Source organism: Delphinus delphis, chromosome 8, assembly GCF_949987515.2.
Source record: "Delphinus delphis chromosome 8, mDelDel1.2, whole genome shotgun sequence".
NCBI lineage: Eukaryota > Metazoa > Chordata > Mammalia > Artiodactyla > Delphinidae > Delphinus > Delphinus delphis.
In genome coordinates, this window is record NC_082690.1 from 20,873,462 (window position 1) to 20,886,196 (window position 12,735).

Consider the following 12,735-nt stretch of genomic DNA (forward strand, 5'->3'; position numbering starts at 1 on the left):
GGATGTAAACCGATCTCAGAGAACACACGCTGTCCCTTCCTTTTTCCTAAGGCGTGTTATGTTGGGGATGCACTAAACGGTGGAGATGGGCTAGTTATGATACCGCTAGCAGGGAGGCTGCCACAACTAGGGAGTAACTTGTCCAGGTTTCTCTCCAAATAACAGAAGTGAGTTGGAATTCCAAACCTGCATTTACAAAAGCAGTAAAACAAGAGACCAAACACGAATAGAACCCAGGCTGCAAGACTTTGGTTTTCAAAATGCAGACAGATGCATTGTGTATCTAGCACCTCTGCACAAGGTCCCATTTTCCAAAGAAAGTCCTGCAAATGATTTGACTTAACTTGATTATCCAGCCTAACCTGGAAGGAGCCTTACTTGTCCGATTCAATTTTAAACACGATTCTGGATTCAATTCCATTTCCTTTTAGATATGGAAAAATATGTACTGTGAAATTCTAGCTTCATGCTCCAGTCACAATCTAAATTATTTATACAATTTCCAAAGACGTTATGTAAGAGGTGCCTAAAGATTGGATTTAACCTTTCAAAGGTGAAGAAAAAAAGCATCTTTTTTGGCATAAAAACAACACACACATACATCCTAGCTATCACACTGTATTACGAAATCACAGCAAATTGGTCACGCTAAATCAGTTCTAGAAAAATCTGCTGATAAACTTGACACAGTGCCAAGAATTAAGTCGCGCTCATTTTGGGCTCGAATTGTGTGAACCCTGGGCAGAAACTGCCTCCCAAATGGGTGAGGACACAGGGAACACGACCTCCAGGCTGGAGACGGACCCAGCTGCTTCCCTGCCATGACCTGTACTCCACTAGCCCCACCCAGGGGCCTGGCTCCAGGTTCAAAGTTTGGAATGGAGGTTTTTGAGTAACTGCTGAATGTTGAGTAAGGGTTTGATGAAAACACTTTTTTCTTTTCAATTAAAATCTATTCTGTCACTCTGAAATAGTAGGCTGTAGTCACTATGTCAGGTGGCACCTGCCTTCACAAGTGTGTGGGAAGTGGCCTGAGCCACCGTGTGGGACCGACGTCAACCCATGACAGCGGGTTTGGGGAGCAGAGCCGGAGGGTCGTTCACCTCATGGTACCTCAGACTGGGGGGCTCTATCACATTGCTTGTAAACCATTCAAAAACGTGGTGTTTTTTTTTTTCTAAGAATGTAAGTGAGGAAGCTCAGAAAGATACAGACACACATGAAGGACATTTCAGCCTTTTCTGTAAGTGAGGCAAATCTGAGGCCAGTGATTAACAGGAAAAGCTCAGGGTTCTGGCTTCTTTACACGGATAGGCCTGAGCTCCTGACAGCTCCTCTGATGACAGAAGGATCAAGACTGTGTACTTAACATGTCCTATGTGTTCAACAGAGGCATGAATACTACAGCACACTTTAAATGCAAGTCAAAATCCATTACGTCAAATCCCAAAGACGCAGAAATCAATTTGCATTGATTGAACAAAAGAGTGAATACTCTAAGAAGCCATTTTTTAATCTGAAATCTGATCTAATCCAGTTGATTTTGTATATTACTAAAAAGTACTTAAAATGATTGTATTTCCTTTCTTTGTTGTTGTTTTTTGCCTACGTGGAGATATATATCGCAAAGTTCATATACAGTACGTAGAACAGAGTCCACTTTTTTTTATCCAACGACCACTGTATTTGCTGGAGGTAGAACTCCAGATTTCCTTCTACGACATGTAATGTGTTATGAATCTGAGTATCTGAAAGGCTCCCTCATTATCTAACCAAGTCATTATTCGTTGTCATCATTTAGCAAAGTACAGGCGTAATAAGAGCCTCCACAAATGTTTTATATTGTTCCTCATATTTTGCCATAACCTATCATATACCTCCTATCACGCCACCCTTAAAACAATCTGTACTTTAGGTAAAACGCACCTGCTTTAGAGGTGAGGAACACAGATGAAGAAAGGTCCAAATGACCCACCCAAGGTCATACAATTCCACCGGATTTGTGATTGCACAGCAGTACCCCATGGGCTCACTGACGTGGAGAGACGCGGTAGCCAGGGGTGGGCGCTTTTTTCTACTCTGTGTTTTGTACGGCTTTTCAGGGTCCTTCTTCTGCAAGTTCCTTTCACACATCCTGCCCCTAGCTACCAAGCTGCAAGGCCTTGGAGGCCAGGGCCATGGCAGGGATCCAGGTCCCAGGCTTCTCCTCCTCCTTCCTGCTGCTGTCTTTTTGCTATTTTTCTGATCATTATCACCTCTCCCAGGGAGAAGGCGAGCAATATGAAAAGGCATGGAAAGGAAGCAGTCAATTCTGCTACTTTAGGAGCGACAGAAGCAGGGGAGTAGGCAAGAAGCCAGTGTAACTAATGGTGGTCTTCTCCACACTGAAGCTGAGCCTCGCTGGAGGAATCCAGATGGCTGGGCCATCCCTCAAGTGGGGCAAGACCACAGGCTGCCTTATTCACTCAGTGGTACAGGATAAGTTCGTAAGGATATGGAAGAATATTCCAAATAGGTAACAGTCCAGGCAGGGGGCGGGAGATGAAGGCTACACAGACCCCAGCCCTGACCAGGTGTCTCAGAGGCTTAAACTTTATTCTCTGGAAAGTGGTTTTTAAAATTAACTACAGGTCTGAAAAGTGATGATGCTTAGTACTTCCCAGGCTCCACCGCGTGTAAGACAGGTGGAGAGCCCAGAGACCACATCTCAGATTCTGGATCTTAGCTCTAAAAGGGACCTTGGAAATCATCTTTCTGAACCAGTGCTTTTAGAAACTATTGGCCTTACCCACATCCATCCCAGTGGACCGATGGGGTCTTGCTTGACCTTCCTCTTCTTTCTTTTTTTTAAACAAGGAAGAAGCATAAACACTGTTTATCATTCTAATATTAATATCTAATTCTGTTTATTTTCTTCAGACCATTGACTCAGGCTTTCTTTCTTCTTTATTCCTCTCTTTTTCTCTTTTTTCCCCCGTGATGGTAAAATTTAAAACTAGCTTTTCTGTTTATATTTAAAGGAAATACAGTCAAGTTATTGGTAGTTATTTTGTGAAAACTCAAAGGTATCAATTTTAGGAACTATAAAAGCAACAGTAAGGAAAGTATTCCGTTCACACTTACTTGCTGGCCAAAGATAAATGACAGGGCGCTGTAAGTTGTAAGGACATGAACGTCCTACGTCAGACCCTAATAATCTTAGGTGTAGACAATTTTTTTTTTATAAATTTATTTATTTATTTTTGCTGTGTTGGGTCTTCGTTTCTGTGCAAGGGCTTTCTCCAGTTGCGGCGAGTGGGGGCCACTCTTCATCACGGTGAGCGGGCCTCTCACTGTCACGGCCTCTCCCGTTGCGGAGCACAGGCTTCAGACGCGCAGGCTCAGTAGTTGTGGCTCACGGGCCCAGCTGCTCCGCGGCACATGGGATCCCCCCAGACGAGGGCTCGAACCCGTGTCCCCTGCATTGGCAGGCAGACTCCCAACCACTGCGCCACCAGGGAAGCCCTGGGTGCAGACAATTTTAAGAGCTGCCCAGCTGGTTTCCCTGTTTCTGGTTTCTTCTCACTCCATCTATGCTTATACGTGTTACTTCTGTGGCATTGATCTTTATGAGAAAACATCTTGGTCTTTCACCCAACAAGTATATGTTACCCTCCACTGCCTTCAGAAAATAAATAAGTAAATAAACAAACAAACCAAGAAATAAAAATGAAACAAAACCATAAAAGCCCTCTAAATTCCCAAACCTCCTCCAATCTGGCTGTATTTAATTTTTCAGTCCTGGTTTTCCGACGTAAATCCTCCATGCCGACTAGTCTGCCAAAGTCACTGTCGCCTCGCAATGCCTTCTGCTTCTCCACTGTTGAGTTTTTGTTTATTCACATGTTTCCACCTACCTCTTCATCAGTCTCATCCTCTTGTTTCTAAGTCACTCTATCTGTGGAAGGAAGGCCCCTAGTGATGCTAAGGGTGGGGGGGGGGCTGATGATGCTAGGATTATTTCACAGCTGCCTTTCTCTAGCTTCTGTCCTCTCCTCAGAGAAACTTCCACAGACACGCTTGTCCCTTGTTGTCAGTGAGGAAGCCCCCTTCTCCACCACTCCACCACTAATTCACAGCAGAGGTGCTAAGTGCAGACTGCAAATCTGACATACCATAGGCATCGGGTCAAAGGCAACACGTCTCCACGCGGGAAACTGGTGACGCTGCATTCAGCGGGGGGAGGTAACCACATACAGAGATCTACTGTAGCCAACATCAGGTCCGGGATGACCCCAGGTGCGGTGGGCTGCCCTATGGCCCCATCTAGGGGAGGGCCCTAGAGGTGTCTCATCCTGTAGCACCATGCACTTCCCTTTGGAAATACCTCTCAAGCTTTTGTTCGCTTACTATCTGTCTTCTCCGCCTGACCTTGCACTCGAGGATGCCAAGGTCAGCGAACTCTCTCACAGCTTTGTACACCCAGCACTTGGAACAGTGCCTGGCACATTACTGGAACTTACGGCTTTAGGGCAACTAAACCCTGCCATTTTCTTCCTTAGATCATAGCCAGGTCTGAGCAAAACTTTCCCTTAACTTTATTCTAGATTTTCACTTCTTATCCAGCTTTTGGCCCATAATAAGTGGAATGCTCAAATTATGGCCTTCCCTCCAGGCAAGGAAGGGGCACTGCCCACTGGCCTCTCTGGGCTGGGACTGGACACACCCTTTGAGAACACCCCTCTCATAGGAACGATGCCTTGACTCTGACAAGTTACTTTCCAGAGTGCTCTCCATAGCTTCCAAGAGCAGAACCTCAGCCCCAGCCCTGAACTTCCTGGCTTTGAGGACCAGTTCAATAGAGAAATCCACAGAGGTCAAAAGTGCAACACCCGATCCTCGGGGGCGGGGGTGGTGGTGGTGGTGGTGGTGGAGAACAAGGTCCCAGTAGAAACAAAAGCATTAAGTCCACGTGGCTGACCGGGCTACTGAACCAACACTGATAGAAAACAGCAGCATGACTGGGTTTCCTTTTTCTCCCCCACTCTTTCAGCACTATTGGAGCATTTATTTTCCAGAAAGGTAAAGATCTGCCGCAGACTAAGAAATCTTAGTCTTACATCCCTGACTCCAATTGCCAGGGATCTCTTCCGCTCTTCTTCTGGGAGGCAAGAAGACTTCCCTGCAGCCGGAGAAGGTGGGCAGGGTGTGAGATCACAGGATGAGGAAGCTGCACGGAAGTTCTCCCAAAGCCGTGGCTCTCTGCCCTGCTGCGTGTTAGAACCACGCGGAGCTTGGAAAACACTGATGCCTGCGCCCCACCCCACCAAGTCCCAGCATGCAGGGGTGGGGGCAGCGTTTTGTAACTACTCGTGTTCCCAGGTGACTTTCACAGGCAGCCTGGGGTAAGGGCATCTTTCCCAGAGAGCCGAGGCAATGAACTGAACGTCCATCTCAAATCTACATGTGGACTGGGGCTCGTGTGGCCACTAGGGTGGCACGCTGAATCATTAATGAGATTGCGTCTCAGTTGCCTCAGCCTCATGTACTCCCTCGAATGGCCACTAGGGTGGCATGTTGAATCATTAATGAGATTGTGTCTCCGTTGCCTCGGCCTCTGTGCTGTGCCAGAGAATATGAGCTATGACTGTAACAACAAAGGAAGAACAAACAGGGCAGAATCCAATCACATTTCTGGTGGAGACAAACATTTGGACAGTCCCACACTCATTTTTTCTTTCCCCATCACATGATGATGATCTCTAAACAGCAATTCATCTTTATTTTGAAAAGCCATTGAAACAAATATTTTTCAGTATTATTTGTTCAACGAGAGTGATGTCATGGACTCGCTTTCTTTGCAATTTGGGAAAGAAAGATGGATTCTTCCACTTTCAGCCTCAGTAATAGTTATTAGTCCAGGACGGGCGCCGAGGAAGCAATCTTTGCAGATAAGGGCAAGCCCTGGTCTCCTCTGCGGCAGCCCAGGGAATAGAGCCTGAGCTGGGATTTTTGTTTTTCACCAAATAAATGAAATGCGGACTAGGCTTCAAATGACAGGAAACTGAGTAGACAAAGGGTTTGCTATACTACCGTGTTTTGATATTTTTAGCTCAGTTTGCAAAGGCTAAATTACAGTAGGAATCTGGACTCGTCCCTTGGCAACCGCCTTGTAGCACGCCATAACCATCTCGGGCGGCTCTTCCTCCCCAAGGAGCCATAACTCAAAATTACAGATCCTACCGAAATAAACCCCTAAATGCTCGTTTGTTTGTTTTACTCAAGTGATCCTCACTTCCTAGCATAACACCCTTGGATTCTGAAAATATCTCGAATGGCATTTCACCTGGCACACATGAGGATTTCACGTTGTTGGCAGGAAACGATCCAAGCCAAGGTTTCAGGGAAAAGATCAGTTCAGGGGATGGACAAATATGACCAGCTGCTCCCTGGCACAGAAGACTGTGGAAACAGCCTACTGTATGGAGTCCCACCATGGCCCGGGGTCTCCACTCTCTCCCTCAGTTCTGCCACAAGGCGCCTAAAATCAAGGCTCCAGTTCCTGCCGAATTATGGGCAAGAGAGTAGGGGGGACTATATCTTCATGCTTAACAGGGAACATGGGGACCTTCTCTAATAGCCTAACATACTGACCACAGTCAACAGTCAGATGGATTTTATGTATGTTTCTCTATGACAAATGCACTTTTTTTTTTTTTTAAGACCTGTATTACCCTGATTACAAGACTGATCAGTCTCTGGAATGAGCTGTCCAAGGCTGATAACAGAGAATGAAAAGGAAGCACACGTATTTTCGATAGCTCAGCAAGCAGGCATTTGGCTATAAGAACACACTCCAAGAGTCTCTTATCATACCTAGATCTCTTTCAGTGGCATAAGGTGTAGCGATAACAGCATAAAAAAAGGGGATTCTGACTCCAAGGCATGATGTCCACCAACTTAAAAATGCCAGGTAGGGTTAAGGGGAAAGACAGAAACATTCTGAAGCGAGAAATTAAACATTTTGAATTAAGATTTTAAAAATTGACAAAGAACCCCCCTGTAGTATATAATTTCCATTTTGTAAAATGAAAGTCATTGACTATTGGGAAGCTATTTTGATCCCCTGCCCTCTCTTCTCATCTGTAGCATAGATTCTCATTTTCTAACACGACCGTCTGTCCTGACCAACAACAAGTGTAATTCAATGTTCTTGTCTGCCAGCTCTCTGTGAGATAAAAGTGAAAGCAGAGCACGCCTGCCAGACCCCCGTGTATTCCAGCCATGGAGCCTACACGAACACGTACGTAGGACATGGGAGCTGCGCATCTCAATGGATAAGAACATACACTTTATGTTCTACAAAAGCCCTTTAGAAGAACTATCAGGAAAGCAGAGAAGGCCCAGACCATAAATCAATTTATGGTTGATTTAACCTTGTAAAAATTCCCTAGGTCAGCACAGTCCAGTATGCTTCATCATACAATCTGTAGCGGATTCCTTCCAGAAATCGCACTATATAATCAGAACCCTCCATGACCTTCTTTGTTTGGAGCTGGTACAGCCATCTGCAACTGCAAAAGCAATCATTTTAAGTGCTCAAGATGAACACCTAGGGCAACCACTGGCACAATCACTCAAGCAGCTTCCAACAAAAAAATGCCGAGTGCCAAGTGGGGTTGGGGGTTTGCAATGGCTGCTGTTGGCAGAAAATAAAACCAGTTCAGGGGAAGAAACACTCTGGAGTTTCTCTTCACTGAAGATCAATAACACCGACTGTGTCTGATTCTTTCATAATTCCTGCAAAACTCTACAGTTCCAAGCTCACTCCCATCATGCAAGATCTGGGATATTGTACCGGTGCCAGGAAAATTAGACGGCATAAAAGGAGCCCTAGGACTTCATGTCTTGCGATTGGAACAGTCCCGTGGAAACTGGGGCAGCTGGTAACCTGGAGTGAAGCAAAACTAAACGGGAGGTACAATCTCCTTCTCTGAAACACCATTTAGCTCCATGACCACATTCATACTGTCAACTCCAATGTGGTCAGAGATTGTCCAAGGCCTCGGTCCTAGGCCTGGTGTTCAAAGGCTGCCTGAGGGAACGCAGCGGGGTCTGCCCCCCCGTGTGTGACCTCAGGGGCTGACAGAAATAAAATCAGCTGCAAACCAGAGCCTTCCTGCTGGCCACAGCCTCTCCAAGGCATCGGGTACTCATGGCTCTGTCTACATGGTACGAGCAGGTACAGGTGGGCATGTTTCAGACACAGTGGGAAGGAGGGAGCTACATGTAGTAATGACTAATAGGATTGGTTATAGTTAGGGGACTTATTAAAATATTTAAAAAATCAGATTACTAAAAACTTCAACTGGATTTTCACTTTCAAAAAGCACTTAGTAGAAATAACTCTCTCTCTAGAATATATACGTTTAGACAGACAGAAAAAGTCTGAAAGGACAGTTAAATTCTTAACTGTAGGGGTCGAGGGGTGGGAAGTACAAACTACTGGGTGTAAGAAGGGCTCAAGGATGTATTGTACAGCTTGGGGGACATAGCCAATGTTTTGTAGTAACTGTAAATGGAAAGCAACCTTTAAAAACTGCATAAAAATTAAAAAATTCTTAACTGTAAAGGCCACACCACACGTTTCTATTTTCTTCACATCTAGTACATTTCACCCAGATGTTTAATAGATGCTCAAGGGAATGGTACAGCATAGGTAACTTGAAAACTGACACTTAGTACTGTAAACATTTCTGTAGTTGGATATTTCCAATTATCGAGTATTCTTTTATTTCTAATTGATACCTACAACAAAAGAAGTGAACTATTAAATTATATAAACATTTAATTTAAGAAATATATCAAATTTAAATATATGAAACATAAATTTTAACTTCTAATTATAAAATGTAAGATTCCTGACCATCAAATTTGAGAAAACATACTAATGTCAGTTTTTAAAAGTTGTCTTGTTACATTTTACAAGTAGGCTGCAATAAGCCATTGATTACATTAGAGCCTTAATCTTACGGAGCTCCCATGGGCATCTATGTATAATTTAGAAAGATTAACCACATCACTCTATTCAATAGAGGCTTATGTTCTAACTAAAGAAAATCCCATCTCACATTAAAAGAGATGCTGAGTTTCAGTTTTCAGGGGGTGGCGCTGGTCTCTAGAGATAACTATTGTTAGAAATCACGTATTGTTATTTATTATTGAAAAAACATACTCCAAATACAAACTTGCTGCTTTAGATAAATAAAGATATCAAGATGTTTACTGTTTTGGGTGATGTTGCTTTACTAATAATTCAACTTAGCAAAAATATGCCCCAAGTGAGCCAATGAATAGGAGAAGCTTTCATCAATTTCACTCACCCAGTGTTCACCAGACAACTAGGTGTTGTATATTGACTACACACATGGGCACGGTGCACTGAGCACTGAGAAGGCATAAGAAGTCTGATGTGTGGCCCTTGGAGAACTCCATAATTTGGCGAGTAAACCCGTAACTTAAAGCAACCAAGACAATGTAGTGTGCGCACAGTCTGCCTTATTATAGCAGGGGTAAAGAGAGGGACAAAGGAGAGAAGAATGGAGGGCAATGCACATCTTCTTAACATTCTGTGGGACAAAACGGGAAGAGTTAGTGGAGCGCCTCTGCTGTGCACAGAAGTATGGCGGCTGCTTGAGAACAAACATGGGTGCAGCTGAGTTGTGAGCTCAACTAGCCCCACTGCTCAGGGATCACCATTTCCAGTTGAAATAAATACTGACACACAAACTGAGGTTACTCAGACTTGGGGATTGGAAGATATTTTCTCAAAAAATGAATGAAACACACCTGTCATTTTATGGAAAATACTTGGCAGTATTTGTGGCCAATGATGAAATTCAAGCTTTCAAGAGAAAATTACCATTTTGGAAAACCTGCATCCACCAAGGTGAGTCTAATAGCTTTCCAATACTTAAAGACTCTTCTGATGAAATTTTGGTGATAGCCATGCATACAATTTTAAATATTATGTCAAAAATGTGTTGGTATTTGGAAGGTCTACATAGCTCAATGGACCAATGTTTTCTAAGGGAGCAATACGTGTAAAACATCATGCAGGAGTAAATTATTCACCAAAGTGCAAGACAAACCAAAGAATTTTAATGTAACCAAGTGCAAAAAGCTGATTCGTATGCTTTCAGATTCCACATCTGCAACCAACTTTAAAAGCTGCTGCTTGTCAAGTGGTATAGTGTTAAGGAATATCTACAATTGTCTTAAAAGTCTACGAAAATACTCCTTCCTACATATCTGTGTGAGGCTGGATTTTCTTTATATACTTCAACAAGAACAGCATACTACAACAGACTGAATGCAGAAGCAGATATGAGCATCCAGCTGTCCTTTTTTTTTTAACTGTATTATTGATTGAATCTTTTTTCATTTTAAAAAAGTTACACGTGATGAATATATGGTTAGTACCTACAAGCCAGCTAGCAGATCTGTTTTTCTGGGTTTTTTTAAATTGTTGTATGTTATTTTATTTATATTTTTATACAGCAGGTTCTTATTAGTCATCAATTTTATACACATCAGTATACATGTCAATCCCACTCGCCCAATTCATCACACCACCATCCCCACCCCACCCCGAGGCTTCCCCCCTTGGTGTCCATACGTTTGTTCTCTGCATCTGTGTCTCAACTTCTGCCCTGCAAACCATTCATCTGTACAATTTTTCTAGGTTCCACATATATGCGTTAATATATGATATTTGTTTTTCTCTTTCTGACTTACTTCACTCTGCATGACAGTCTCTAGGTCCATCCACGTCTCTACAAATGACCCAATTTCGTTCCTTTTTATGGCTGAGTAATATTCCATTGTATGTATGTACCACATCTTCTTTATCCATTTGTCTGTTGATGGGCATTTAGGTTGCTTCCATGACCTGGCTATTGTAAATACTGCTGCAATGAACATTGGGGTGCATGTGTCTTTTTGAATTATGGTTTTCTCTGCGTCTGTGCCCAGTAGTAGGATTGCTGGATCATATGGTAATTCTATTTTTAGTTTTTCAGGAACCTGCATACTGTTCTCCACAGTGGCTGTATCAATTTACATTCCCACCAACAGTGCAAGAGGGTTCCCTTTTCTCCACATCGTCTCCAGCATTTGTTGTTTGTAGATTTTCTGATGATGCCCATTCTAACTGGTGTGAGGTGATACCTCATTGTAGTTTTGATTTGCATTTCCCTAATAATTAGTGATGTTGAGCAGCTTTTCATGTGCTTCGTGGCCATCTGTATGTCTTCTTTGGAGAAATGTTTATTTAGGTCTTCTGCCCATTTTTGGATTGGGTTGCTTGTTTTCTTAATATTGAGCTGCATGAGCTGTTTATATATTTTGGAGGTTAATCCTTTGTCCGTTGATTCGTTTGCAAATATTTTCTCCCATTCTGAGGGTTGTCTTTTCGTCTTGTTTATGGTTTCCTTTGCTGTACAAAAGCTTTTAAGTTTCATTAGGTCCCATTTGTTTATTTTTGTTTTTATTTCCATTACTCTAGGAGATGGATCAAAAAAAATCTTGCTGTGATTTATGTCAAAGAGTGTTCTTCCTATGTTTTCCTCTAAGACTTTATAGTGTCTGGTCTTACATTTAGGTCTCTAATCCATTTTGAGCTTATTTTTGTGTATTGTGTTAGGGAGTGTTCTAATTTCATTCTTTTACATGTAGCTGTCCAGTTTTCCCAGCACCACTTATTGAAGAGACTGTCTTTTCTCCATTGTATATCCTTGCCTCCTTTATCATAGATTAGTTGACCATAGGTGCGTGGGTTTATCTCTAGGCTTTCTATCTTGTTCCATTGATCTGTGTTTCTCTTTTTGTGCCAGTGCCATATTGTCTTGATTACTGTAGCTTTGTAGTATAGTCTGAGGTCAGGGAGTCTGATTCCTCCAGCTCCGTTTTTTTCCCTCAAGACTGCTTTGGCTATTTGGGGTCTCTTCTGTCTCCATACAAATTTTAAGACTTTTTGTTTTAGTTTTGTAAAAAAATGCCATTGGTAATTTGATAGGGATTGCCCTGAATCTGTAGATTGCTTTGGGTAACATGGTCATTTTAACAATATTGATTCTGCCAATCCAAAAACATGGTACAACTCTCAATCTGTTGGTATCATCTCTAATTTTTTTCAGCAGTGTCTTATAGTTTTCTGCATACAGGTCTTCTGTCTCCCTAGGTAGGTTTATTCCTAGGTATTTTATTCTTTTTATTGCAATGGTGAATGGGAGTGTTTCCTTAATTTCTCTTTCAGATTTTTCATCATTAGTGTATAGGAATGCAAAGAGATGCATTAATTTTGTATCCTGCAACTTTACCAAATTTATTGATTAGCTCTAGTAGGTTTCTGGTGGTATCTTTAGGATTCTCTATGTATAGTATCATGTCATCTGCAAACAGTGACAGTTTTACTTCTTCTTTTCCAATTTGTATCCTTTTATTTCTTTTTCTTCTCTGATTGCCGTGGCTAGGACTTCCAAAACTATGTTGAATAATAGTGGTGAGAGTGGACGTCCTTGTCTTGTTCCTGATCTTAGAGGAAATGCTTTCAGTTTTTCACCATTGAGAATGATGTTTGCTGTGGGTTTGTCGTATATGGCCTTTATTATGTTGTGGTAGGTTCCCTCTATGCCCACTTTCTGGAGAGTTTTTCTCATAAATTGGTGTTGAATTTTGTCAAAAGTTTTTCTGCAT

At 42.6% G+C, this 12,735-nt stretch overlaps 1 protein-coding gene across 12 annotated transcripts in view; it reads right to left on the reverse strand.

Annotated features, from left to right (window-relative positions):
* The window catches only part of NCAM1 (neural cell adhesion molecule 1), a 317,743-nt gene that overhangs the window by 96,649 nt on the left and 208,359 nt on the right, over positions 1-12,735 (reverse strand). The gene's annotated exons all lie outside the window — the stretch shown is intronic.